The sequence below is a fragment of the Anser anser genome, assembly GCF_964211835.1.
Source record: "Anser anser genome assembly, chromosome: 7".
NCBI lineage: Eukaryota > Metazoa > Chordata > Aves > Anseriformes > Anatidae > Anser > Anser anser.
Genome location: NC_139727.1, coordinates 12,847,867 through 12,875,667, shown reverse-complemented (window position 1 = coordinate 12,875,667; position 27,801 = coordinate 12,847,867). Strand labels below are relative to the sequence as shown.

The 27,801-nt window shown below is 41.2% G+C and overlaps 1 protein-coding gene across 7 annotated transcripts in view; it reads right to left on the bottom strand.

The window, feature by feature from the left end:
* Positions 1 to 27,801, bottom strand: part of PHYHIPL (phytanoyl-CoA 2-hydroxylase interacting protein like) — a 129,123-nt gene that overhangs the window by 46,758 nt on the left and 54,564 nt on the right. The window contains exon 1 of one of the 7 annotated variants that reach the window (XM_083845278.1): positions 9,375 to 9,505. The exons of the other annotated variants lie outside the window; for them this stretch is intronic. The gene's annotated coding sequence lies outside the window, so the exon portion shown is untranslated. Of the gene's footprint in view, positions 1 to 9,374; positions 9,506 to 27,801 lie in introns of those variants that run through there. 7 annotated transcript variants of the gene reach the window in all.

Here is a 27,801-nt window from a genome sequence, read left to right as displayed (position 1 = left end):
GGTGCTGTTTCTTCCCTTCCTGGGGCACAGTCCAGTGGCTGGGACAGCCAAGGAAGCTCACACACCACAGAGGTGCTCTCAAGACCTCTTTGTGCTTCTCCTCCCCTCTCTTTGCTTACCAGTGCTTTCTGGGGGAAAGAGAGAAATGGAAGAATAGGTGGCACCTGCATCTTCCCAGTTTCAGAGATAACGCAGCACTGCAGCAGAGCTCTGCTCTGCAGCCACGTGCAGGTGACACTCCTCTCCACGAGGACAGAGCAGGGCACACTGAGAAACTCGGACTTTTAGGGGTGAGGAGACTTCAGCCAGAGATGCACCCTGCAACAGTGTACCCCCTCCTCATGCTGCCCTAGCTCCAGGTCCCTGAGCCATGGGAGGCCAGTGGAGGGAATGGAATCCAACATTTACATTATTCAGAGGCAGCTCATTGATCATCTAAGGACCTGTCCAGGTCAAGTTTGATTCTATTTTCAGAGCTGCATAATGACTTTTGATGACATCTGACCACAACTGGCAGCAAGCATTGATGACTATTGTAAACAACCAGTTTTCAAATGTACAGCCACGTGTCTCCTTTCTGCTTCAGGCAACTAATAAAGATCCATTGATGGGAGCTGCTCTTTAATATGGTAAATGATTTTGGAGATTACAGTCTTAGTTTATGTAATCTTATTACGTAAGGACTGAGAAAGCAAACATGCAAAGAGCAAAATGTGAACAGCAAAACAGCAGGGGCTCTGTACCTCAACACAGGTATTGCATTCTTGAAGTCTTTTCTGAGTATTCAAAGCTAAGAAAAAGCCAGCTGGAATAAAATTCACTGTCTTTTAAATATATACAAGAAAAATAAGAGTGGCACCTCACCACAGAATCCTTCGTGATAATGCCTTAACTGGCTAAATAGATGTTTGGTGCATGAAAAGGCAGGTAGCTAAGTAAGTAACTTTTAATTATAAGTAAAACCAAAATAAGACTGAACAAAAAGCTACAAAAACTGGAGCCTAGAGATTGCAAATGGGTTGTTCGTGGGGTAGATTCTGGTTGGAGACAAATGAGTTGTTCCTCTTAACCAGCTATCACAGGGTGACACGCACTGACATTTTTTGTCTGCTGATTTATGAAACAGCGCTGTGTTACTCTGTTCACAGTCTCCCCACGTGCTGCATCAGCGGCTCCTGCTGTAAGCATGTTGCTGGCTGCTCCTAAGAAGTGCTGCATTCACACATTGCTGTTTATTCCTCAGAATCCAAGCTTGTAGTAGGGAAAGAAAGGGAAGGGCTTCAAATGTTTTAAATTTTGATGGCAGAGAGAGGAGAATGTGAAAGAAAAGGTAAAGAGAAGGGAAAAGAAGAAGCAAAAGCAGCAAAATAGACAGAAAAGGGAGAGACTCTATTCCCATTTTAACTCATATTTATTAGTCTGCTCTGTTCCTTATCTTTCCTTGCGATATCATATATCATACTGCAAGCTTTGAGAACATTGTGCTCACCCAGACTGGCAAAAAGCCAACACATGCAAGACCTAAACATGCCAGAGAGATTAAAAATGCTCATGGGTGGAGGCTGTTTGAAGCAATGCAAGAAGACCTCAGCAAGTTTCACACCCACAGAAAAAAGGTCAAAAACAGGCGGCAGTCTGTCCTGGCTTCTGTGCATAGGGTATAGAAGGCTCGCAGATTTATGAAACTCAGTAAGTGATGGCTCCTGTGATTTTTTTTTTCACTGTTTTTATATGAGATTTGAATCAAGTCTTAAGAGAGGTGAGAAAATTCAGAGAAAGTATCCACCAGCATTTGCTCAAACTTTTTTATGAATTCAGTTCAACTGAGTTCAAAGTTCCTTCTCTGTTTGTCCACTGTATGCATTCTAATAAACAAATTCAGTGGTGATGAGACTCACAGACACTGAAATTATGCAAATTATTCAGTGAAGGATTTGGAGTAATGCAACAGTAAAGACTAGATTCTTAAAGACAGAGCAACTAAGGAAATGTCACCTCTGCTTTGCTGCTACATCAGTTATAAGCAAAAGGGCTCATGTGAGTTTTTTTTCTATTCAAAAAGCTGTAATTCTGACATTAGTTAACATTAAAGTGCTTTTCATGCTTGACTTTATCAGCCACTTGTATGAAAAACACTGCCTAAACATGCGTATTTTATCCAAAACTTGTCTTTTTTTTTCTGTTTGCATTAATTGTTCTTTAAAATACAAAACATCGGTTGGTGTGCATTTCCATGGCTGTGAGATCAAGACCAAACTCAAGGAAAAACAAGTTAAAGCTCCCAATATTGGCTTCATTTACAATGAAATATCAGAGAGAGAACAAAACCAAACACAGTACGTGCACCTTTCTTTGCTTGCAGTATAGCTCCGAAGTACAAGGTAGACAAAATGGCCAAAAAGAGGGAAAAGAAGAAAAAAATAAACACCAAAGCTAGTGGAAGATAGGCTGTATGCTCTTATTTCATGGGGGAAAAACAGTAATGAGAATGTTGATCATCTAGCAAGATTCAGTCTATTAAAAAAATGAGGCTTTCACATGTTTAGTGTGAAACCAAATTACCAAATGTGACTAGAGATGTTGGCATGGCAGCTGACACTATTAACCCTGCTGCACTCCCTGGTTCTGTAACTCAGTGCTATTGTTAACAGACTCCAGTGCTGCCAGTCTCCCACTTCACTGTCCTATGCCCACCACACAAACCTGTGTTTCTCGCTGGTGCTATGTATATACAACCACATTCATCCTACTTGAGATGGACTCCCTGAGACAGTTCTGGAGAGCTGGTAACCAACAGCAAGCAGACAAATACTTGACTGATATTTCTAATAACAAACTTGCTTTCTTTGTGGGACAGACAGTCGTAGCAAGAAAAAAAAAGTTTGTAAGGCATTTGGCTATCATTACATCAAGAAACAGAGACACAGGGAACTTCAGAAGGCTACCATTCTGCTCAGAAATATCTTTTCTATTAACAAACTATCCATGGAATTTTTATAATGTTCCTACAGTGCTCCTCCTCCTTCCACTTGCAGCGTTGTTCTCCATCATGAGCAGTAAGTTGGCTGTCTGGATCTCTTCATTCACTGTGACATTTAGGTACTTAAGCCTAAGGCTCCAATGTCTTTTGAAAGGTTGCACAGGGTGGCAGTGCTTTGGTTCAGAAGATGAAATGCATCCAGGCACCGAATTCTGAATTTCAATTACTTCTTGACCTATACTGACAATTTGCACTCTTTTTTCCCCCTCACTCCCTTCTAGGAGGGAGACATTCAGTTATCCAAATATTTCTTTTGGACACAATATAGCTTAGTTGCAAAAATAACTGAATGTATATGAACGGTAGATCTTATTTATGACTGCTCTGTTTCATATGTGATTGATTGCCTCCAGTAAGAATACTTAAATGGAGCTGAGCTATTTGTGTTGGAGGCAGTGGCTGCAGAGCAGTATCATTTGGCAGTCACCAGATAGCTGAGCTGTCTTAGTGCTCCTCTGTACGTGCCCAAGCAGACATTATTATTTTAAAGTCAGTAATACTGCATATTAGAATCCTGAAGTGACACTTTGTCTCTGCTTCTACAAACTTTTTGCTGTTCCTTCTACACTGAAGTCATGGTTTTCATTCTCCCCCTCAACCCTCTTTTGCCAAGCTGTCTCTTTAATTTAGTCACCTGATAACATAGCATGTAAATATTTCTGTATTTATCTATAACACCTATACATTTGCCAAGTAAGGAATAGAGGGAAAGGAGAAGTGGAAGGATAAAACATCTCCTCAAAAGTCCCATAAGATGGAGATTATGTTCTCTCTCCCCAGAGTGACAGCAAGAAGGAGGTTCACTGACTTCAACGAACAGGTTGGAACAGAAGGATCCAGCCCAATGCTAGCCTCAGCAGAACAGCACGGAAGGATTTTCACAGGAAGACATTCTAAAATGACACCTGAAACTCGCTCGTACTGTATTTCAATATTAATTAGTATAATTAGTTGATACCTGTTTTGATACTATCTCAAGTAATTTAAATGTAATATGCCCTGAGACTGTAAACAACAACAAAAAAAAAAAGGTAACGATCTGGAGGAACACCATGTCCTCCACAAAATAAAGGCATGAAACTATCAGAGAGTCTTAGCAGCAGAAGACCCCTGCTTTAAGAGATGTACATGTGGTTGTCGGTTTTTAGATTTTGCTTCTAAACTATTCAAACATCCAACAAAATAACATTACACCAGAACACTGACTAGGTCAGAAGGGAATACTGGCAAATACCATTGCCATGTAGAGACCCTCCAGGATTTTACTCATGAGTAAATAGTTTCATGCAGATGCAAAGCAAGTACAGAATTAGAACTGCTGAAAGGATTACCTATGGCCTCCTCACATTTCATCTTCGCAGTAAAACATCTTCATGAGGATAATAGAATAACAGACGGTGACGGATTGTAAGAGCAGAAGCTTTTGAAAGCGTTCAAACAAGGATGCACCAGAAGAACCTCTCTTGACTTAGTATACAAACTCCAGACGAGAATGGTACTGTGGTATTTTATAGAAATGTTGGCATGTCATTTATATATACTTTGATATTCTGTGAGTGTTCTGTTTCAGAACATGGAAGTGGCCATCACATTCTTAAAGAATGTGCATCAGAAGTTGCAGATTTTTTCCTCATGCTTTGATGATCAACACCACCACAGAATGGTCTTTACACGCCTCATGTTTCTCACAGGTCAATACAGTATTAAATTCCAACTGATAATCAGAATGAAACTTCATGGACAGAGGAAAGTGATTACACAACCACAAAAATGGCACACACCAAATTCAGCTGATGTTTTTTGAACATGAGAATGTAACTCCACTGTTAAAATCATGTAAATATACTTAAAAATAAAAATGGACACCGATTCAGGTCTTGAATATGATCCTGCAGCATATTTTGCAGGTCACCAGGCACAGACTAACTTAAAGCTGAGATAAAATACTTCTAGAGAGGGAAAGTTGTCACAAATGATTGTCACCTCCACTTCTCAGCACTGAGAAAGGGTATGCAGCTCCCATGCTTTGCCTTGGTAAATACACCATCATAGGCTGAAGGAACATGGTCTAAGAACAGGAGGGCAAAACCTAAGGGTGCAGTTTAGATATAGATGCTGATTGTGGAAGTCACCTTATCTTGTTACAGAGAAGTACCACACCATGGGGAGTCTTCTGTAGATGCATGTTTCTACACTGACCTAAGCAACATGTCCTCAAGCAGAAACCCAGTCTCAGGGCAGGATGAGAGGTAGGACCTGGGCAACTGCAGGAAGACTTCTGCTCCCTTACAGCTATAAACATCGCTGTCTGCCCTACCTTCTGAATACAAGCACTCATTTTAATTAGGGTTTCATCTCCTACCTTTCTGCACCTGACCACTCCAGGGTATTTTCTTGCACTGAAAAAGTCTTAGTATTGCTGGGTGTGGTCTGGTTTGACAGACTCCTGTGGATCTACCTTCATCTTTTGTTTCCTGATGAAAATCTGCTAAATACGTGAGGCAGAAAACAAATTGTGTTTGAGCATTACTTGGATGAAAATGGCAATTTGTGGATTTGAGGAATAGCAAAGGTGCCACTAGAGTGTGTAAGTGGGCAGCTGGCACAGTAGCTTTTGCCAACATTTGTGTTGATGTGGGAGTAGAGCAATATGGTAGCTGTTAACATTGCACTCAATAAATCTCTCGTCACATGTGAAGACATGACTAGCCTTTTGGAGGAAGAAGCTGCGTATTCTCTGCATTTGCAGCAGGAGTTTATGTGTAATCCCAGCAAGCATCAGCAGGCCTTCGTGGGTGCTTAAATACTGTATAAATAAAATTGCTTTCCTGAAATCTTGTGTGTAGTGAAACATGAAATAAAAGTAAAATAATTCACACATTGAATTAGAGAAAAACAGTGTAATGCTCACCACTGCACCTTTTCCCAGCTGACTCAAGCCTTAAGGCAAAACACATGGGCCTGCTGCTATCAAGTGCACATGACAATTGTTGTTACTATGAGATTTGGTTTGTGTGTGCTATGTGTATGTACATCCATAAGGGGAGGCACTTAGGTTACTTCCAACATGGTTTTGTTGTTGTTCAAAACAGGGAGGATATTAAAATTACTGTTTCGGAGTAAGGAAATTGTTTCTGTTTCACATGAATTTGACACATTTCATAACTATTTGTGTTAAACAACAAATACAATATTGTAGGTAAAAATGGCACTGGAACTCAGTGGAGTATGTTTCTACAACTATTTCTTGCCACAAAGTTTGAAAATCTCATTTCTTACAACTCTGACACAACAATTTGATATGTTGTACTATTGGAAAAAACCTTCTGGCGTTACCTCCCAGAGCCCAATGCTCTGTATTTCTGCTGTACATGTTCCCTTAGAAGAAAGTAATCTATAATAAAAATTTATCATGACACCAACAACTGAAACTCCACCATTTTGAAGAGCCTAAACCACTGAGATTTTCAAGAAATGTTGTCTGTGATGTTTCAAAAAGGTCAATTCACAGAAGCAAATAGCAATAAACACGGAACTAGAGCAAAGTCAAAATATATAACATAACCCTTGCTTGATCTTTTAGTCCATTTCACTGAAAATGAACATACTAGATTTAATAAGATGATAAAATCATTATTTGTTCTCAGGACCTGTAAAAAGACCCCAAGTTAACCAATCCCCCATTTTTATTTCTTCATGTATTGTCTACAGATATCTGGCTGCTAACATGTACATTAACCGCAGGGTAAACACACAGAAAAACATCAAGAAATTCTAAAAGAAATACAACAAAATGCCCTATTAAGCCCATTGTAAAACTAGCTGGCTAGTGAGGTGAAAGTTTTACAGGCTTTAGTAGTGGTGATTACCCAGTTTCCAAAACAGCTTCCAAAATGAGGATACATAACACCACTCTACTCACAGAACATCACCCATGGTTTTATTTTTACATGCAGAAAATTCTGTCTTTTATGAAAGAATTTGAGAATGTAAGCTGTTGGGGGAAAAAAGACGGTACTAAATAACAGTACTATTTCAAACTAAAAAGACTCATTATAGTGCTTATGTTATCACGTAAAAAAAAATGCACTTACGTGTGTATGAAATTAAGTCTTATAGTTTTACATGCAAATATCAAGAAGGGCCATTTACATTGTCTTACTGAAAAGTTAATGGCTTGCATTCTCTAATAAGATACTTTCAGTAAGCCTCATTAATGTTAGCTATTTACATCCACAGTTAATTGCCATAAGCACAAAGGAAGATACTTTCTCCACCCTACCCTTTTAGCTTAAAAGCTTGAATTCCTATCTGTACAGAAATGCCAAACTGCAATATTCCCTGACACCAAAAACCAAAACACAAAGTTGCACCTTCTGAATGAAAGTGAAGATCGTGCAATATTGCTCTGGAAAGTGAGGTTATCAGCAGGCTGATTTTAGCAGCAGGCAGCCAAGACAGACCGGGCCAGGGGAAGGTCTGTTTCCTCCTACCAGTGCGGAGACAGCTTGCTGCCTGAGAGCAGTGAAGAGCTCGTGGGGCAGGGCTAGCCCCAAGCTGGACAGAGGGGCAGACAGCCTGACTGCCCTGCGAAGTCATCGCTTCCCTTCCAGCCAGATGGAGTTGGAGACCCTAGCTGTATCTTAAGCCGGCTCACTCGTATTTGCCAAGGAGGTAAAAAGAGAGCCTCGTGCAGCCATCACTAGTCTGGTTGGCCAGCAATGTGGAGGGATGAGACTGCTAACCGTCCTCTCCCTGGGTGCTTCCAGTGCCCCCAGGACACAGGAGAGCCCCATCAGCCTGCCCGCACACCCTCACATTTGCTGCAGAGGTGGCCGGGATGCAGCACCACCATGTTGGCTGTTCCCAGTTCTGATTTCTCCTTTCAAGCAGATACTGCCTAGTGAGTTAAGTCTGACTTGTAGCCACTCCAGGGACAGCGATCCTATCCTGTATTAAGTTTCATGTGTTTTGTGCATTTGATAATGATAGGCTAAGGCTTAAGCCGTGGCTGTATTGGCCATCTGTCTCCAGCATGCCTTCTAAGTACCAAACAAATTGTAGGAGAAATGTCAATAGGGAAATACTGTAAAATAGCATTTCATATAGAAAGTACTCTGCCATGACATTCACAATGAGTTTCTTAATCAAGCAGTACACAATTTAATACCAAAGTAATGACAGCCAGAATTCAATACCCCACATACTAGCTTTCCAATAAGAATTTAAATTAAAAAATAAAATAAAATCAAGGATGTTGACACATGTGAGATTCATGCAAATAGAAGGTGATATGCAGGAATTTGACAGTGTGGAAAGTGTTGAGAAATTTATAAACCCAAGAACTAGTCGCTCTTCATTTTCCAGTCTACCACCACACCAATGGGTTTTACAGTCCTAAGAGTTAACGAAACATTTATCTGTACGGTAAAAGCATCTATTTCCCAAACTAGGTGCCAAAATAAACAGTCTAACATCCCACCCAGTAGAACAGATCATTCTGCAGATATATAAATAAAACCCCACTCAGAAAACAAGCAACAACTAAACAAGAAAACCTTTATCCTAGAGCATCTGGGATCCAAAGGCATTCAAGTCCAAGAGAAGAAATCATGTTTGAGATTTATCACATGTTAAAGAGCAGGTCTAACCATTCTTCTAGGAGAGGACACCACCTGTTATATTTTCTTCCCAAATCACATACATGTACTCTCTCTCTCCGCCCCAAAATAATTAAAAAAAAAAAAAAAAAAGTATTCTTTTGATGGAAGCAGCCATAACTTTTTGAACAGATGGGAAACCTGATGGACTGAGATGCAATGATTCCCTTACTTATTGATTTCAAAAAGGGGAAGTTTTGGTTTTGAAAGTTGTTTTCAAGGCAGTTTTCCAACTCCACAGCTTAGAAGAAGGTCATCAGTGTAGAAGACTGTAATTTTATGTTGTTAAACTCTGGAGACATAGGATCCAGACAAACCTACTTAATGCCAGCAGAGTAAAAAATTAAAGAAAAAATGCACATCAGATTTGTCTGTATAACATGGGCATTCCCACTCAAACCCCTCAGGCGTTGCATACTCAGGATTGCATCCAGGCCCTAATTCCACAATAAATCCTCCTCCTGCTCCCCAGTGCATCCCTCTTCCCTACTTCCTGCGTATTTGAGTTTCTCATTCAATCTCACTGTCCCTGCAGGCAGTGAGTCATATTCTTCCAACTCCCTCAGACCCGGCTTCTCACTTCTCGTCATCCCTTCCTCTCCTAGTTGTTAAGCTCTTTTCTAGCTCCATTTCTTCCCTCTTTCCAGTCTCCCTCTGCCCCAGGACTGCCATACCTCATGCACAGTGTGACTGGCTGCAATCCTTGCTCGAGGAGCCACCCTCGCTCGTACTGGTAGCTTCTCTGAGGGCCCTTCCCCTCGCAGAGGCTCTGCGCTGCCCGCCCAGTGCTCCTCCCCCAGCTCCCGCAGTCCCCTCATTTGGGCACAGAGAAGAGAGGTTTTGTTCAACGTGGTGCTGGGGCCTCATGCAAGGAACGGTCCTGCCCACTGTGGCCAACAGCCAAACACCAAAGACACTGCAAGTGAAGGGACATTAAGGACCTGGGATGGTACTGGTCCCACCCCGAAGTCGGGCAGGTGTGAGCTTTGGGCTCTGAAGGCAGCCTGCCTCCGCCAGCCCCTTCACCATCAGTGCTCCTGCCAACCTCCCTCTGAGCATATACGCTTGCCCTGCTCTAGCACGGGGCAACAGAGGAGGAGGAGGTGGCTGTGCAGCCAGGCTTCCCCTGCCACACTGCTCCCATCATACTCACATCGCACAGAGATGATCTGGCTGCCTCTGTGGGGCCCTTTGGCAGGAGCCCAGCAGCAGCCTTTCTGTGCCACTGCTCACATTGTACTGCACGAGTATAAACATGGGCTTGTCCACAGAGCAATCAACAAGAAGCTCTGGAGGAAATCCACGATCATCCTGTGTCAAATAGGCTAGAGAAGCTGGGCAACTTTCTGTACGCCAGCTCTTGCCCATAGCCTAATTTCCTACCTCTTGTAACAACATGGATGTTCACTGGCATCAGAGAAAAGATGAGAGATTGTGATGGGACTACAATAAATATTGTCATAGTTTGATGCTACAGAATTATCTTTGATGTTCCCCTGCTTTTAAAGACACTGGATAATGCTTAGCATTTCTCGGGACCATGCCATTATGCCACAGAGATAAATAAATGAGGCAGAAAATACACAGCACTTAAGAAGAAAAAAAGAGTCACCAGTGTGAGGAGAAAAACGATTTTGGAACCAAAAAAGACCAATCCTCAACCAATTCTCTCTCTACCCTACAAATATTCAAAAGCAGTAAAAATGTTATCACCACTCTACTCCCTCCCATCTGAGCTCTCTTTGGCAGGCAGGATAAGCCTGGAAAGCACAGAGACAGGATCCTTCATCTGCCTAAGAGTTTTAATACTCTACTTCTTAATAGTGCATACTCTATATGCACCACCAGTGGATTACACTAACTTTGCACAAATTTGAGTGACTGCACAAACTTCAAAGCCCAAGAACACGAGAGCAAGACCAGAAAAAAGTCAGCACGGTCAGTCCTTTCCAAGCTTTGAGATCTCTAGCCCAGCAGAAATTCCCCATGGCTACCTGAACTTCAAGTTTGGACTTAAACCCCCTGGGTTCTCCCTCCTGTGCAGGTACTGGCCTAGTCTTCTGCAAATACTGGATGGCAAACTGCCCTAGAGCCTCACCACATATGGACCAAGACTTAATGTTGCTCCTGCAGTATGCTGTGGGGAAATTCCGGTAGTTTTAGGAGCTGATGTATGTGCTATAAACCAAAACTGCATTATTTCATTTAATCCTGTTATCACTCAGGCTGAGTTGCTTTGCCTGTAAGGAGAGACTGCCCTGAACATAGAGCCTGAAATCTAGGGCAGCATAGGGGTGCAAGCAGGACCTACAGCTACTCCCCTTTGCCCATTCCACTGCAGACCAGACAGAGGGGAAAAGTACACATGCTGCGTATATACTGTAAGATACTGCTTTAGTTGCCTTTACAACAGAATGGGGCATTTCATGAATAGCCCATTTTCCACACGGACAAAAGGCAGGATTCTCCTGTCTGCCTTCCCAGTTGTCGCAGTAGTCAGCTGATCAAGTGCTTCAAGACCCCATTTGGAAACTGATGTAAATTATCTTTATTCCACTGTCTTCAATGAAGCTAGACAAATTCACACCCACTGAGGAACTACTATTCCTGCGATCTTGTACAAAGGAATATAGTTACAAAATTGAAATGCAAATATGGCTATGAAAAGAAGAATTTTTCTCTTCCCTAAAAGCTGTTACCCCATCAGTTTTCTAAAGGATCACAAAAGTGTAGGCTACAGACTTTATTCTGTATGTGTTCCTCTTGAAATTAAGATTGCTTTAAACAAGCCCAACCTCTGTAACTTTTCTTCTTTCCCAAATCAGCTACTATTTCCCGTTCTGCATTTAGTTTTTAACGAGGAATTAAATATGTACTCTGATCAAAAAATCAATTTCTTTTTGAATTACCCAAGTGTTAAAACCACATTTCTGTGGTAAAAAGATGACGCTCTGAAGAACAGAGCCATCTACAGAAATCTTTTTGATAATGGCGTCCTTCTTTCAAATCCAAACATTTCCTTGATGTAGAATACAAATTGAGCTCTAGTGTACAAGTCAGCTAGGATTTCAAAGTTGGCCTTTATACTTTGCCATTAATTAATTCCGTCCAAGAAATTCAAACAAAGATACAAACAAAAAAGTTCTCTAAATACGTTACATAAGGCATTCAGAATATTCTGATTCATTCCCCTCCAGGAACACAGCAGAGTCAAAGAATAGTGTACACAGCATGTTTAGACTGTATAAAAAGCACTAGAAACTGTAAGAATAGTTTTAAACCCATTTATTTAAAGCTCTCCATTATAAGAGCTATTGTAGAGTATTTGCTAATCAATCTACACTTCTGAGTTCTAAACAATTACAGGCTTAATGAAGTGTACTTTTCTTCACTTTCAGAAGCAGGAACAAAGAGTTTCCTATTAAAAGGGAGGAAATGAAAGCAGAAGGCAGAAGACCTCTTCCAAAACTTACTGAGGCTACACAGCAATTTAAATATTAAATAGAAAGTCAGCAACTCTTACTTGACATTTCTTCTTTTAGGGGAAAAAAAGAGATCTGGGAAAGATACTTTCCTCCCCAATGCAGCTGTGCAGCCTGAAGCCAGGTAGGATGAGTATTCTCTCCATCACAGTATGGAAAGCCTCCCAAAATCTGGCAGGGAAAACTCATACAACTTAGTCAATTTTTTATATCTCATTTTGTTGCCACTATCATAATATAACCAAAACAGAAGCTGAGAACTGGAGTCAGTAGTCAGCCAGTATAGAGAGATCTTTCAAACTGGGCGACTGACAATGTTTTTTGCTGGGTAGTAGGAAACACAGCATGGAATAACAACAGCAGATGCCTATTCAGTCTGAAAGCAAAGCAAGATTGCTTTTCCTCAAGATCTACTTAAACTAATTTATAGATAAACACAAGGGAAATGTGCCCCCTAAACTCTTTGCTGTAAAATTTTCTAGTATTCACTCACCTGAAAACAGATCTAGTAAAGAGAGGAGAAGGCAGAGCCACAAATGCTATGTCAGGCCAAAACCAACGTGAAAAGCAGACTTTGTTGTGCTCTTCAGTACTCTGCAATGCACAGATGCCATTTCCCTCCCTGTCCCTCCAGTGCTATTGTGGCAATCCTTTATAAGAGACCACAGAGCAAAGCTGACACCACACAGCGCTACAAGCACCATTAACCTCAGTGAGACTACCCACACCCATTTTATTTTTTAACTCCTACTCTTGTCTCTTTATTCTTTGGAGCCCACCTCACAGAGAAACAATTACTGTAAGCTTCCTATTTGGGCTAGGATCTTATCTGTCTTTTTTTCTTTTTTTTTTTTTTTGGTAGCCCATCTGGTTATTTTCTTGTAATTTTGTTTTATGTGCAATTAGATCTAGGAGTCCTACTGTATGACTTATACAACTTCATTTTTAACACTCCATTGCAAACATGCAGCATGTGAAAGGAGGTATTTCACATTCTTCCGGCATTTTAGTTAGAGGTAGACCTACAATAATGGACTATCTTAATAACGTTTTAGGTTAGCATCACTTGTAGCATTTCCTAGGACAGTTTCAGAAAATACAGTTCTTGTAAGGGGCATGGAAGTTAACTCTGGTGCCTATATGGGCATAGAGAAGCACGTATCTTTCCATTTTGCATTTATAATTGTTTATGATAAGCACGGCTTAGGATTCACTGTATTTCCATCATGCAAATTTAGATATATATTTTAATATACATTCTAGTTAGGGGAATCTGATTAAATATTCAGATTGCCTTTATGCACTGAACCACCTGCACTGAAAGGCACAGGAAAAAATGTTCCTTGACATGTTGTCTGGAAATTTGGTACCGTGTATCTTTGCATTTATGTTCAAAAAAAGGATAAATGACTTCAGGAAATATAACTAATAACCACAAGGATTTTGTGAAGGATAAACCAAGACATCTGTGAGAAGCAATGAAATGTTGATCTTCATGGGACGCAATCAAGTAGGACTTGCACCCTAAACCAGAAAACAAGCTAAGAAGTGTTCATGAAACCATAGTAGCCTTTGATATTAATATGGGTTTCAGAGGAAAGGTGAAATTCCATTTTTCTTAAGGAAACAAAGTCCATCTGTTACCGCATAGTTATGCGATGCATAGCCAGGTATTCAGACATGAAAAGAAGACTGCAGCATTTGTCCAAGAAAAGCAGTATCACGTGAGTAAAATGTGTGGTTTTCTTGTGACTACAATTTATAGACTACATAGTCTGGGGTGGTGACTGATGAACACTTCTGCCGCATAGTGTGGGATGATTGCCTATTATGCTGAGGGCTCTCTGTAAGGAAGGTTTCCATGACAGCATTCTGTGTATCATTGTTATTTGGGAAATAACATTGAGTTTTGATCTCTGACTTCTACAGATTTGTTGTTCCCATGAAACATTATAGCCAGGCAGAAAAAAGCCAGGGCTAACATGCATATTTTACATACAGCCAGAAATGCATGGAAGTGATATCCCCATGATAAACTGTATGACTATGTGATAAACCACAGAGCTATTTGACAAATGCACCCATTAAACACCTTTAATTACTTTTTCTACTCTGTCCAGTAACAGTTCTGTCTTGGGGCTTATTCTGTTATATTTTTGAACAGGTTCAGACAGCTGGCATTTCCAGCCTGCTCACTACATTAAAATACAGACATTTTCTTGAAAACTACCTCTGCCTCAAAGCCCAAGAGAGGTTAGGTTCAATCCTGGGCCAAAAAAAAAAAAGGCTTCTCTATACATTAAAATGTGATAGCTTTTAAAGCACAGCAGCTCGTTCCATAGAGCTGAGGATGCACTTAGCACTGAACAAGAGGGGAGCACTGGGAGAGGAACGGCCTTAAAACTGCTTCAAAATCAGATGCTCATAAAAGTTGTCCCAAATAAGTTTTTAATGTGTTTTGCAGCTCTTATTTCTCTGTGTTTGGATGGGGATTTTCCAAGGTGTCTGAAGGAGCTAGCCGCCCAATTCCTATTGAATTTCAGTAGCATTCTGCCTCTTAACTCTGACGTGCTGCTCTGAAGGCTATTAGACATGAAACATAGCCTCCCTACGTGAGTTTAAACTAACAGCGAGAATCTGTGATTTTTCAAGAGCAAGGCCAAAATACAGATCTTATCTGCAGCAGAGAGCTCCTGTGTAACTTCCTGTGGAACTGAGGACTTTCCTAAATCCACCTATTAATCTGATAAAGCGAACTATAGTATCACATTATGCATATCTGTCTGTAAGCACGTATGTACAATTTACATACAATAAAATACCTAACTAGTTGCAATCTCCTTAAGGAGCTTTTCTCTTAATCCATTTGAATTTCAAAGCCTAGCTAAAATTGCAGGGTGATTTTAATTGTATACAAGATTTGAGCTTGGATAAGCGATCCGTATGGATTCTTAATCTTTTGTGGGCAGCCATTACTTGTTAATCAGTGTAAAAAAGAATTCAATAATAAATACAAAGAACGGTGTACATTAAAAAGTCTGGATTTTCTGGTACCTTTGAAGGCACAGCACACATACCTCTGACAAAGGAAAGCAGATGCACTGTTTTCGAAATGCAACTTCAATTACTTGATTTGCCCACATTTCTTAGAGGATTATGAGAAAGATCTGAAGACATGGCAAACAGAAAACATGATCAGTACAGCATTCTCCCCACACTCCCTTCCTAGAGTAAATCCAGAAGTGTTTTTCTATATAAATGTCAGCCAGGAACATTAACCACTGGTGTCCCACTTTCACACATGCTCCTCCCTTTCAAGCTCCAAATAACCCAACAGAATATCGCATATTTCCATCCTTACAAATGCCTATCAATAACCCTGCACTGTGTCAGGAAAACTGTTTTGCTGGGATATGGCATGGAAACGAGCCACTTGCTCCCCTTCTGAAGAATGTACACATTTAACTTGTGAAAAGCTTTTTTGTGTAAAGGATGACCTAATATCCTTTGCTAACATATAACATGGAACTAGAGCTTCTGCCATGATCAACACGAACAAGATGCACTGGTGGAACCACAGATAACCCGAAACTTACTTTACACAGAGCTAGGGCATTTAGCTGACAGACCAGGGCTAACGGGGAGACTAAGGCCCTTGGCACAAGTGGTGGCAATCGTGCTACTTATGATAATAATTTCTCTCTCTCTAAATTTACCATAAGAGAAGAATGAGGCAAAGTCCTGCAGGAAAACACACAGGTGAAGTAGGGAGAGGCTAAGTTTATTGTAGTCCTTTCCTTTATCCAATGCTAAGGGAAAACAATACTTTAAATCTTCTTCAGCGTCAGGTGATATGCTCAAGGGAGTCCTCTTTTTGACATCACTCTAGAAAACTCCACCTTGCACAAGTCCTGGGAAGATAATCAAATGCAAACCTACAATCAAGGGCAAAATAAAACCAACCCAAGAACAAGTTTTGATGATAAAGTGTTCCCAATCCAGACAACCTGGACATATGTCACGTTCAAGCCAAAGTCACAAATAAAAACAAAGTGTGAATTAACAGGCTGCAGAGGAAGCCAGAGAGGATTTTGGACTCTGTGAAATGCTGGCACTAGACAGCTCCTGAGCTGCAGCAGGCTGCCTTCCCTGGGCTGGCTCTCCTGCATGGGGAAGGCTGAAGGAAGGCAGCAGAGAACAGGTAGAGCTAGTACCCACATGCAAGCAGAGCAGCAGATTTCTGCAAACTGGACCGTGTAAGTGTGCAAAGCATGTAGATAGCTTATTTTAAGGTCTGTGCACCACAGGAAAGTGCAGATAAATGTTATCTTGGAAAGACTTTCACTTCTGAGAATACAATGGCAGCATAGGTCCAGTTCCTATGTACTTAGCGTGTTTCTCTTAAATCAAAACCTTGCACTGCAAAGTGTAAAAATATTTCTTCAGGCCAGAGAGATCAGGTTCCCTTCTACTTTTTTATTTTATTACCAATGAAAATTGCAATGAACACCTGAGCTGTAGAAAATACACTTTAAAATCCCAGCTTTCAAATATACACCATTTTACAGAAGCTGGCAACAATGTATGGCTCCCTACTTGTTTTGAATCTCCTGTCTGACTGCCATGGGAGCTAGCTATGTAATATCTGATGCTTACAATTCACTCATCAGCAGCTATTCTGCCTTTTTTTTTTTTTCCCAAAAGAGAATGCTATGCAACTCTAATCAGAGTTGAAGTAAATCAATACAAGCCCTTACTTTCATTATATTTAAATGGACAAATGATTTATTGATTTGTATATCAAATTTAGCACACACATTTTCTGTTTTGTCTGTTTTCTGTCTGCTATAACTGTATATCTCTAGGTCCAAACATCATTCAGTACAAAACAGAGTAATTCCAGGAAGATAATCGAGCAACAGTATTAGTATAGGACACATTTATTTTATGTTGTCTTGAAGTTTGTACTATGTAGACATCTCCACTTGAAAATACTGAAGTAAGGTAGTGCCCTGAAAAAGCCATTAAATTGGAATATCCTTATTTTCAAGGTTTTTTTAACAAGGTTACTTACTGGACCTAAACATGATGTGGTATTTCTAGATATTGAAAACTAATTTACAAATAAAAGCTAATTTATCCTGTGGCATTGATAATCAGTTGAAACCAACAAAGAGCTGATTAAAGAACAAAGGCCACGTCCCCTACTGCCATGTATCCTCTGCTTAATATGCCTTTGTCTTCATTTTTTTTTTTTAAACAGTGTGGTCTGATTATACATCTGACATGAACCGATCACTAGAGTGAGAAATTACGTAGGATTCATCTCACTAGCCATGTATACTTTAGAGAAGATTTAATTTAACAGCCATCTAGGCTCCCTCTACAACCAATGCAGTAGGACAGGGACCTCACCACCCATCCTCATATAAGGATCCTCTCCACCGATCAACCTCCGCCCAGATGGTGGACCTTGGCTAAGAACCTGTGGTTTAGACAGCCAAATACAGAAGATACGAATTGCAGCTTTGGTGAAAGCTGCTGTTCTTTCCTTATTTTTGCAGATTTGACCCAGCCCCAAGGCCTCGCTTCAGCCATGCATTACAACCACGAGCACTGCAGCTCATTTCCGTGAGATTAGTGTGCTCTTACAGCCAGGCAGAAACAAAAGGGACTTGCTGAATCACGCCCTCAGTCACAGACAGACTTGTTCACTTGTTGAAGGTTGCATAAATCGTGTGGGGGCCTTAGAGTGGGGCCTACAGGAAAGCTGGGGAAAGACTCCTTGTCAGGGAGTGCAGCAATGGTTTTAAACTAAAGGGGTAAACTAAAGGGGTAATGGTTTTAAACTAAAAGAGGGTAGATTTAGTAAAGAATTTCTTCCTTATATCTGATCTATCAGGGTGGTGAGGCACTGGCACAGGCTGCCCAGAGAAGCTGTGGATGCCCCATCCCTGGAGGTGTTGAAGGCCAGGCTGGATGGGGCTTTGGGCAACTTGGGCTGGTGGGAGGGGTCCCTGCCTATGGCACAGGGAGCTGGAACTGGATGGGCTTTAAGGTCCCTTTTGACCCAAACCACTCTATGATTCTATGATATCCCATCCTTAACAGGCTTAATTAACACGGTGTTAAGGACAAAGGGCAACCCTACAACTGTAGTACCTCTAATATATTTGAGAGGCGCTTTTAGCACCTTTGACCTTTCCTTTCACAGCTGAAGTGCAGAAATGTCAGTCAGATTTATTTCCACTTGGATGAAAGGAAAAGGAACATGAAAAATAAGTTAATATCGATGAGCCATAGAATGATTGTCCAGTATGGAGGTGTCATCACCTACCAATATCTTATTTTTTTCAGGAAAAATAGCACATCTATTATACATGTCCTGAGTGTTAGCAACACCAGATTTGGGGTCAGAGAAGTTTTACTTTTGCTGGATGAATAAAAACGTGATCCTATGTGAGTGACTCAGTGCTGCTGTGTAAGCTTGTAAGCATTTTCGCATGAAAGATGAAGGCGTTTCAGATGAGCCTACTTGAATCACTGCTGTCCTCACAAGCTTGAGGACATTGTTCTGAAGAAGACAGACTTGAAATGCAACAGGATTTGAGCTAATGTGTTATTGGAAAAGAAATCCACCAAAGCTCAGTTAATAAGGTTTCTTTACTCCAGTACACAACTCAGCGTGGCTGTGGAAAGGCCTCTGGTTAAGATTTCTTCTTGAACTCTGACCCCAGTGACACAGTCTTCCTGAGGGCAGGTACAGTCATTCTAAACTCATCTCGGTGAAGTGGTAGGTCTGAGATGTACAGCAAATGCAGGTAATTTCACAGTGATATTTTTAAGTTATTGCAACAATAACAGGTCAATCTGTTTCTTCAATCATTACTGCAGGCTTAAAGAGAGACCTATATTTTTTTTCTTGCCTCCGTCAGGCCGCTGGGGCAGGAGAGGAACTCCCCTGGGAGCCCAAGGATGCCCTGCCTGCCAGGCCCTTTGCTTGGAGAAGCCCCTGCTCTTTCTGGCTACCAACTGTGCCCCCCATATGGCCTGATGCAGTGCGAGGAGCTACCTGGCTAGCAGGGCAGCAAGCAGCCTATTGCATGGCTTTGCCTTAGGGGATGGCATACATGGGGAGCCTTGGGAAGTGGAGAGCTGTAGGGAAGTCCGCTTTTGTCAGAACTGGCACATCCCCTTGTCACAAGACTGGAACTACATACGACCTTTACAAACTTTGGACTAGTATTTCAGGCGATGCTTCCCACTCTCTCACCAACCCAGAAAACCGTATTAGCAGATACTGCACAGATTTTAGCAATCACAGTCAAAGAGAAAAATCCTGCAAAAGTTTATCATCTTACACACGCAGTCATGCCTACAGGACAACCCAAGTAAGACACTAGAAGCTTGAGAGAAAAGACACATTTAACAGGCCCCTATTCTCTCGCCACCCCCGACAACGTGTTTCTCTGTTGGCTTTGCTTCCCCAGGCAACTGTGCTGAGGCTGCAACACTTGCTTCATGCAGCCCAAATGCCGCTTTCTGTTTTGCGGAGCTACACAATTAGATTTGCTTCAGTAGTTCAAAAGTTCAACAGGGAAGAGCTCCTGTGGAGAGGAGAGGGCGAGCAGCTCGCGCTAACAAATGGGTGCTTGCCTTGGAAAACAGCACGTGTCTGTTCGCATGCATCCAAACTGCAGGCTGCAAAAGCATCCCACCGAGAGCGAGCCTGGCAGGGGAAGCAGCTTCACAGACCTTGGAGTCATCAAGAGAAATGCAAACAGGAGCCAGAAAAAATGTTTTGCTACTTAAAGGGCAATTGTTATACAGTCCTTGATAAAGTTTATTGTACCGATTCATGGAATCAGGAGTGAAAACAGTACCCGGTTCTATGAGGAGAGCATTCAGATGTTAAATGTGACCTCAGTTCTGTGTTGTTGTTGTGACAGGATAGAGAAAAAAGAACATACAAAACTCCCAGCTAAGAAAGGGAAAAGAAAAGCTGGTAGCTGAAAGAATCCCAGCTGCTGCCTAAGGACAGTCACAGTACTAGTCCAAAGGGAATCTCCCACGTCCAAGTCCACATCCAGGGCAAAAATTAGGACAAAGGTGGAAGTACTGAGGAGGTTTCAATTATTGTGCCTCGCTAAGGTCGAGCAAAAGTATTTTCAGAACAAATGAATAAAGGTGTGTAATTCTTCACTAGAAAAGGAGAAGGTCAGAGCATGCGTTATTCCACGAGCACCACAAATTACAAAGAAATACCATCCTCAAAAGTAACGTTCACTGCCCTGCTCTACTGGAGTCAAAAAGACTTCATTGGCACTGCAGGAGAAGAATAAGACCTATACATACGGTATGCACAGATACAAAGTTTTCCACACCAGTCTACTACATTTATATAGCACCTCTGATCCTAAAGAGTACAAAAACTGTTTAATATACTCTCCAATGTTAACAGGACTGTTCAGTTGCCAGCACACCTGAGCTTCTCTACCACAGCACGCCGGCCGCCAGCCCCGCTGCCAGGACAGGTGAGCTGACAGCACGCAGGCACATGGCCCCGGTGGGTGCAGAGCCCCTCTGAGCCCCCCCAGCGCACAGGGCTGCTCCCAGCCCTCACGCTGCCTTCTAATGGAGCACCCTAGCAAGCTCCCCATCTTAGCTTTACTCGCTGCGATAAAAACCTGCAACACTTCCCCTGCAGCGGGGCAGATGCTAGACAAACTGCTCTACAACTCCTGGAGGCACTCAGGAATGGGGGACAGGGAGGGCAGTGGGCAAACCTGCACTGCCTGGCACGCAGAGGTGTCCTTGGTGCCATATAACCCATTGCCCATTCAAGGGTGCAATGAAACCCAGCCAACTGTTAGGCTTTTCTGAAGCACTGCTCCCTGCCCATGGCTTACAGAGGAACGGGGTGGAGCAGGCACATCTTGGGCCACCACCTTGTGGGTAAGCTTCACAACCTGCTGAGCTTGAACAGACCCAACGAAATGACGTAGAGCTGAAATTAATCTGCAGAGTACTCCCAACCTTTTGGGCCCAGTGTTTATAATGTTTGTTTATGACTTTTTTTCCCCCACATAATATAGCTTGAATGATGAAGTCAGATGCTGGTAGAGAATATTGTGAGGTCAAAACATTTTATACATTGTGGTTACCAAAAAAAGAAGAAGAAGAAAAAAAAAAAAAAGAAAACAACAAAAAAAACGACAACCAGTTATTTAACTCTGTGGTTTACAGAAAGTGCTCTTAAAGTTATTTTTTAAAGGCACACCAGACCTAGAAATATTCAAGTTGGGTGGTCAGTATTTTTATTTCAGTCTCATGCAACTGGTGGAAAATGGGATCAGACAAACCATGAAAGCTTAAGCCTACCTCTGGCTGCATTTCTGGCAAGAAATCATTGCTCAGCCTGAAAACGCTGCCATAGTCTACAAGAAGACAACTGTGGATGAAAAGTTATCTCAGAGATGTGTCACTTTTAACATATGAGGCCATTATCATGAGGCAGAACTAAGAAAAAAAGTCCAAAACCACTGAAGGCATTTTGGCATTTGTTTTAGACTAACAAAACTCCTGCATGTTTCTATTTGTGGTTTATTATGTGTCTGCACATCAGGAGCATGTGCATTTTGATTTGTAATGGTTCAGAAACAGGACAGGAAACCTGAGCCAAAGATAGGATTTATTTCTGCTTTTAAAATGCTTTTTTTTTTTTTTTTTCAGGCCTGAGATTAGTGGGAAATGACCCTAAAATCCTGCAATGATACTTCTGTGCCCTCTTATCAGACAAATGTATGAAGAAGAAAATGATGCCAGAAGCCACCTTTAGCCACTTCACTCACTTTTGTTGTGTCCCCCCCCCCCTTCTATTTTACAAAACAAAACGTTTCGTTAGAACAGTGAAGCCCTTGAGAAATTACCCAGGAAAGAAGTCCTGCAATGTTTAAAGAGAAGCTTAAACAAACACATATCAAAAATGTGTTTGAAGTTGGGAGCTCAGCTGGAGCTGCTACTTTGCAGCTGGGGAGACATGGGACAGCCGTATGGGCTGTCAGGGCAGCACTTGAAGCTGATGGAGCCCAGCATCTCTTGTGCCTTTGCCAAGGCGGGAGCTTTGGCTCATGTCCTGCAGAGATGTCCCTGAGCTGAGAGCCCCTTCCCCACCACCACTGGAAAGCTTGGAGCACACCACACTGGGTCCCTGACCAAAGGAGGGGGAGGTCCCTTGGAGCCCTTATGATTTATAAAGTAGATTTGCAGTTTAAAACCATCAGAACTGCAGACAAAATTAAAATATCTACTTTTAACTTGCATTTTGGATACAGCTACCTAAATTCTGCGTCCAGGCTGGGAGCACATTTTAGAGTACATGGATGGTGTAATGACCTATATGGACACTGTGTTTCTGCTGTTCTTTTGAGTGGGTGAATGACTTCTGCATCTTTCCCTGTTTTCATGCCTGCTCTTTAGTGCTATACTACCAACATATTTGGGATAAGTTTCTTTAGACTCACCCTTGTCTGCTCTGCAGGTTTGTTTTCAACTTTTTCTCTTAGCACTTTTATTGTAAAGATACTGAAATTTCTCCTCATATAAATGCTTCAGTTATTTTATAATTAAAAGCACGTAGTTCTTGAGTGGACTCTTCCAATGATTTTTGATTGTTCTCATCAAGAAGTGCAGCTGAGAAGCAGCTCACTTCTAGGTAAACGAGCTCTACACTGCACTGCAAGGAAACTAGCACTGCAGCAACTCACTGAAATAACAGCAATGAAGTCTGGCTCCCGGACTTTCAGTGCTGGCTAAGCAAAGTACAAGGGTTAAGAGCATTTCTACTGTACAGTGGTGCTCTTCTGCATAAATTTGGGGCTTTCTTATTTGTTTTCCAGGTCTGTCTTCCAGAACTGCCCAGAGAAGCTGGGGATGCCCCATCTCTGAAAGTGTTCGAGGTCAGGTTGGACAGGTCTTTGAGAAGCCTGGTCTGGTGGGAGGTACCCGTGGCAGCGGGGTTAGAACTGGATGAGCTTTACGGTCCCTTCCAACTCAAACCATTCTGTGGTTCTGTGAACTTGGAAACCTAGTTTGCAAAGATGTCAAAAGCACAACTGCTGAGATTTAGCCAGTCACATTAGGATTATGAGTAAAGTTGCCTTAGCAAGCATTTCATTGGCAGGCCATAAAGTTGACAAACTATTTTTCCATTAACCTGAAAACTTAACTCCACCAAGATGTATTTTGTTGATTATAGCAATAAAAACCTAAGGAAGATTAAAAGGAGAAGAAGAATCACCACTTGGCATAAGTCACGGAGCGTTCAAAAAGCTTTGTAGGTTCAATGAGGTTTAAACCAACGCTTAGCTGTTTTACTGACAGAACTGGATTTTCCTGCTGTCTGGTTTTGAGTGTTTGTACCACAGTCACTTGTCAGGATAGCATGCCATCTTCCTCCACATTTGTGTTCCAAGAAAAAGAAGAACCGTGCATGGGAAGAACTAAGGAACTCTACTTCATTCTCTAAATCTTTCATCTTAAGACTTGATTGATGGAAGCGGTGTCTAACCCACACAGGCATTCATTTTCCGCACTCCCAAACACAGCTATAGATGCGTGGTTTCTGGAGTTCAGATGTGGTTGATCTGTTGTGAACACTGCTGAGCTCCTTCCTCAGCTTGCGAAGGGCCAGCTCCGTGTCCTAATTTTCACTATTAGGATGTTTTTGAAAGGCTCCCTTTATTTAGTACTTTGAAAGTATGCTGTCTCTTCAAGCATAAAATGTTGGCACTGATAAACCCTGGGAGTGTTTATACAGTAAATTGATCAGATTATTTTGTTTAAAACTATTGTTCTAAACACAGAGACCTCTGCATCTTAGATTGTGTTCATTTTGGCCCCATCACAGCTAACATTATGACCTGAATCCCATCTAAACATTTGCCCTCTTAGCATTTATTTTGACTTTAATCATATTCTTATCATCGAGCTAGTATTTGATTACTTTTTTAGAGAAGAAAAGTATTAATAAACCAGATTAAATAGATCATTTTGTTACGCAGTTTTGACATGAAACTCTCTTCTGTAGAGCAAGTTTTTATTGCCAGATTTTTCTTTCAGCCTCTGTAAACATTTACTTTACTGTCCTATAATTGCTTTAACATACATTTTTGTGTGCAAGCTAACTGTTCTCCATTAATTTTATTAGCAGGAAGATTCTGTGTAATGTTCAAACTCCTTAAAGTTGTTCACTTATTTATTTAAACACCCCATCAGTCTTACTAAATTCAGTGCTGTGTTTTGCAAACAGCCTAACTTCCATCTATCAAAGTGAGCCTTGCAGTGAAACACAACAATTTTAGGCACACACCCCAAGCCTATTCAGAAACGATCCATTTCAGCCTGTAAGCACAAGTGTCTCTGACACCTATTTATCCAGGAATAGTGTTTGAATGTTCACTAATGCATCTGGGGGCAGATCTTGGCTTCAAATTTGGATGAGATGAATGGCTGGCAAATTAATACATGTCTGGTTTACAAAAAGGAAGGTCATATTTTTCTGAACAAAAACAAAATTCCTTTTTTTTTTTTTTTTTAATTTTTAGATTAACTTCAGCTTGTGGACTGACTCTCCCCACGTTCATGCATATGCTTTGGCAAACACATTTTGTAGTGAACTAACTCAGGACTATTATACGGAGCCTTTTAACTCAGTGTTGCTGATTCAAATGAGTATTTTTTCAGCATGGTCATGGTGGCAGGCATTCTCTTTTCACAGTATATATAGCAAGAGCTAGCATTTACTGTGATGTGAAGCCTACACACTGCGGCACTGTAATGTTTCTGAGAGAGGGGAAGGCGAGGGAGGGAGAGGGACAGTGAGCAGCAGTAGGGAGCTCGAGCCTCTGGCAAGGTAGAGCTCCCAATCTGCATGCACCGCAAGTGCTTTATGTAAGATGTAACACATTGTTTGAGATCACTTATTTGAAAATATTGACACAGAAATTTATCAGAATTATCATGAATTATTGCCTGCCTTGCCAGTTTCTGCAGTAGTCAGTGAACGGTTCTGGAACTATAAAAATAGCCTCAGTGCAATGGATGTTTTATTGTGGTCAGGACTGAAATACTGGAAATCCAACAGTATTGCTAATTCAGTGCAGCTGCTCTGCAAATGCACAGTGCCTTTGGTAACCTGGCTTTGGGGTTGAAAATCCAAAGGCTTCCAGAAGAGTCGAATTCCAAAATTTAGATGTGGCAACTGATACACCACAAACATCTTTTGCCATGTGGCACACGTGTCAGGAGCTATCTGAGATTCTTCAGTGCATCACACAAAATCCTCTTCAGTATATTTGCTCTGAATACTCAAAAAAATAAAATATAAAAAAAATCTAAGTATACCCTGTCAGAAGATATCCCATTTTTACCAGAGCTTTAGGGAAAGGGAAGAAGAATTTATCAAATGCATATTTAAAGGAAGCTACAGAAATGTTTCTAACTTTACCACGTGTTTTTACAGAAAAAAAAAAAATCATGTTTCAGCCAGTTCGACTTACTATACAGTAACAAGATATGCTGGAGTTCATCATTATAACCAGTGAAGTTTCTAATGTTCTTTACTCAATATACAAGTGTATCTATGCTATAAATATATTAATAGAGTCAGAAGGAAAACAAGCAGGTCTTGTAACTAGACCTGCTTATTAAAGGCTCCTGAACTGAATCCAGTGACTTGTTGGACTAAGGCATGATACGCTGAAAGGCAGGCAGTAAGAAACTGAATAGTTCAGAATATTTCATTTTCTTTGATATCTTGTTCCAGTAGTAAGTTGCTGTCACTGTTAAACATTCCTGTCTTACTATTTGCACTCATCTGGCTGCAGCTTCCAGCTGATCATCTTCCTCATGCCTTTCCCCACTAAATTAAAGAGCCCGTTAGAACCCATTAAAGTATTTATATCTTGTAATCAAGTTGCCTCTCAAGCCTTTTCCTGATAAACTAAACAGATTGAGCCCCTTAAGTCTTTCCATGTAAGGCATTATCTTCAGCCTTCAGATCAGTTTGGGAATTTTTACCACACACTGCCATTTCCTAGAATCATTTATTGATTTATTTATTTTTACTATGCAGCTCGCAGAGTATCTTCTGCAAATACCCAAATACCAATTGGCCAAAGGTATACAAACCAGTATCACCCGATTATTCTTATTTATTATGTTTCCTGCCATCTGTGGATTTTTTTTTCTTTTTTTTTTTTTTCCGGTGCTGAATCCACACTGGGAGTTGCATGTGGAACTTAGTTGCCTGTCACATGCATGCAGCTGGCAATCTTGTTCCTAAAGGTGTGTTCTTCCAATCAATCAGTTTAGTAAGCAGCTCAGATAATTCTGATACCACGTCTATCCTTAATATTACTTCTTGTTACTTACTTAAAAAAATATTATTTAATGTTACTTAATATTCTACCAGTGCCTGCGTTATAGCATTTTTAATGATTACTTTCAGATTATTAGAAACTGTCTCATTGGGCATGATCATCACTCACCAAAGTGCACTTTACAGGTTCAATGTTGCAACGCTAAGTGATAAAAACATATATCTCAGACAAAACACAGCTTTACCTCAAAGGCTGAAATCAGGTTTGTCTGACCACATTAATTATACTTTTATCTTCTGATGGGCTTCACAGCAATAATGCATTTGAATCAAAACTAATCTGTTCTTATTTGCCAATTTAATTAATACAAGCAAAGGTCTCTATAATATTCCAATTAACAGACAGATGCAGCAAACTAATTCAGATCCACTCCCTTCCAGATTCCTGCTTTTCCCTAAATATTTTCTGAATTCTGTGCAGACTTTTTTCAGGCTTTTGACAAACATGGCAAATTAAATTGTTCCAGTTACCTTAGTATGGATTGCTGCATTCTGTACTGCTTAAAATCCTATCTGTAAAATCCATATGACTCAGAAATACTGCCAGAGAAGAAAAAGAATAAGCCGTTTACGACAGTTTGAAAATCAGATCAGATTACTGCAGAATGTAACAGTTTTTCTGGAGAAAATCTACACGCAGGGCAATTGTAGCAGCTAGAACTGGGTCTCCTGCTCATTTCCGCAGCTGGGTAAGGACGAGCAGAAGGTGGGTGTGCAGCCGCTGCATGCTGGGCTCTGTGCCCGCACCCTGCTGCTCTCCCACTGGCCTGTGCTCAGCACTGATCCGTCACACGGAAATGCAACAGGAGGACTGCCCTGCCAGCACCCTTTACCCCGGCGATCTTTCTCCTACTGTGCCATCTCTTTGTGCAAAGCTGCATAGCTTGTTTTATGAGTGACTAACATATCGTGTGACTATTTCTATTTTTGTTCCTTATTTCAACTGACAGATACATAAACATGTTGCTACAGCATGAGAACTGAACTTTCAAGAAGGTTAACCTGCAGGCTCCACAAAGAAAACAGTGACAGCAGAGAAAAGCTAACATGAAGAAGAGAAGGAGGCTCAGATCAGAGCATAAAGGTAAGATCAGGCAAGAATATGCTTTATTATCTATGTGATTTTTGCCGTCTTTCAGTCTCAGTGCCAAGTGACACCGAGTGTATGGCAAGACCTGA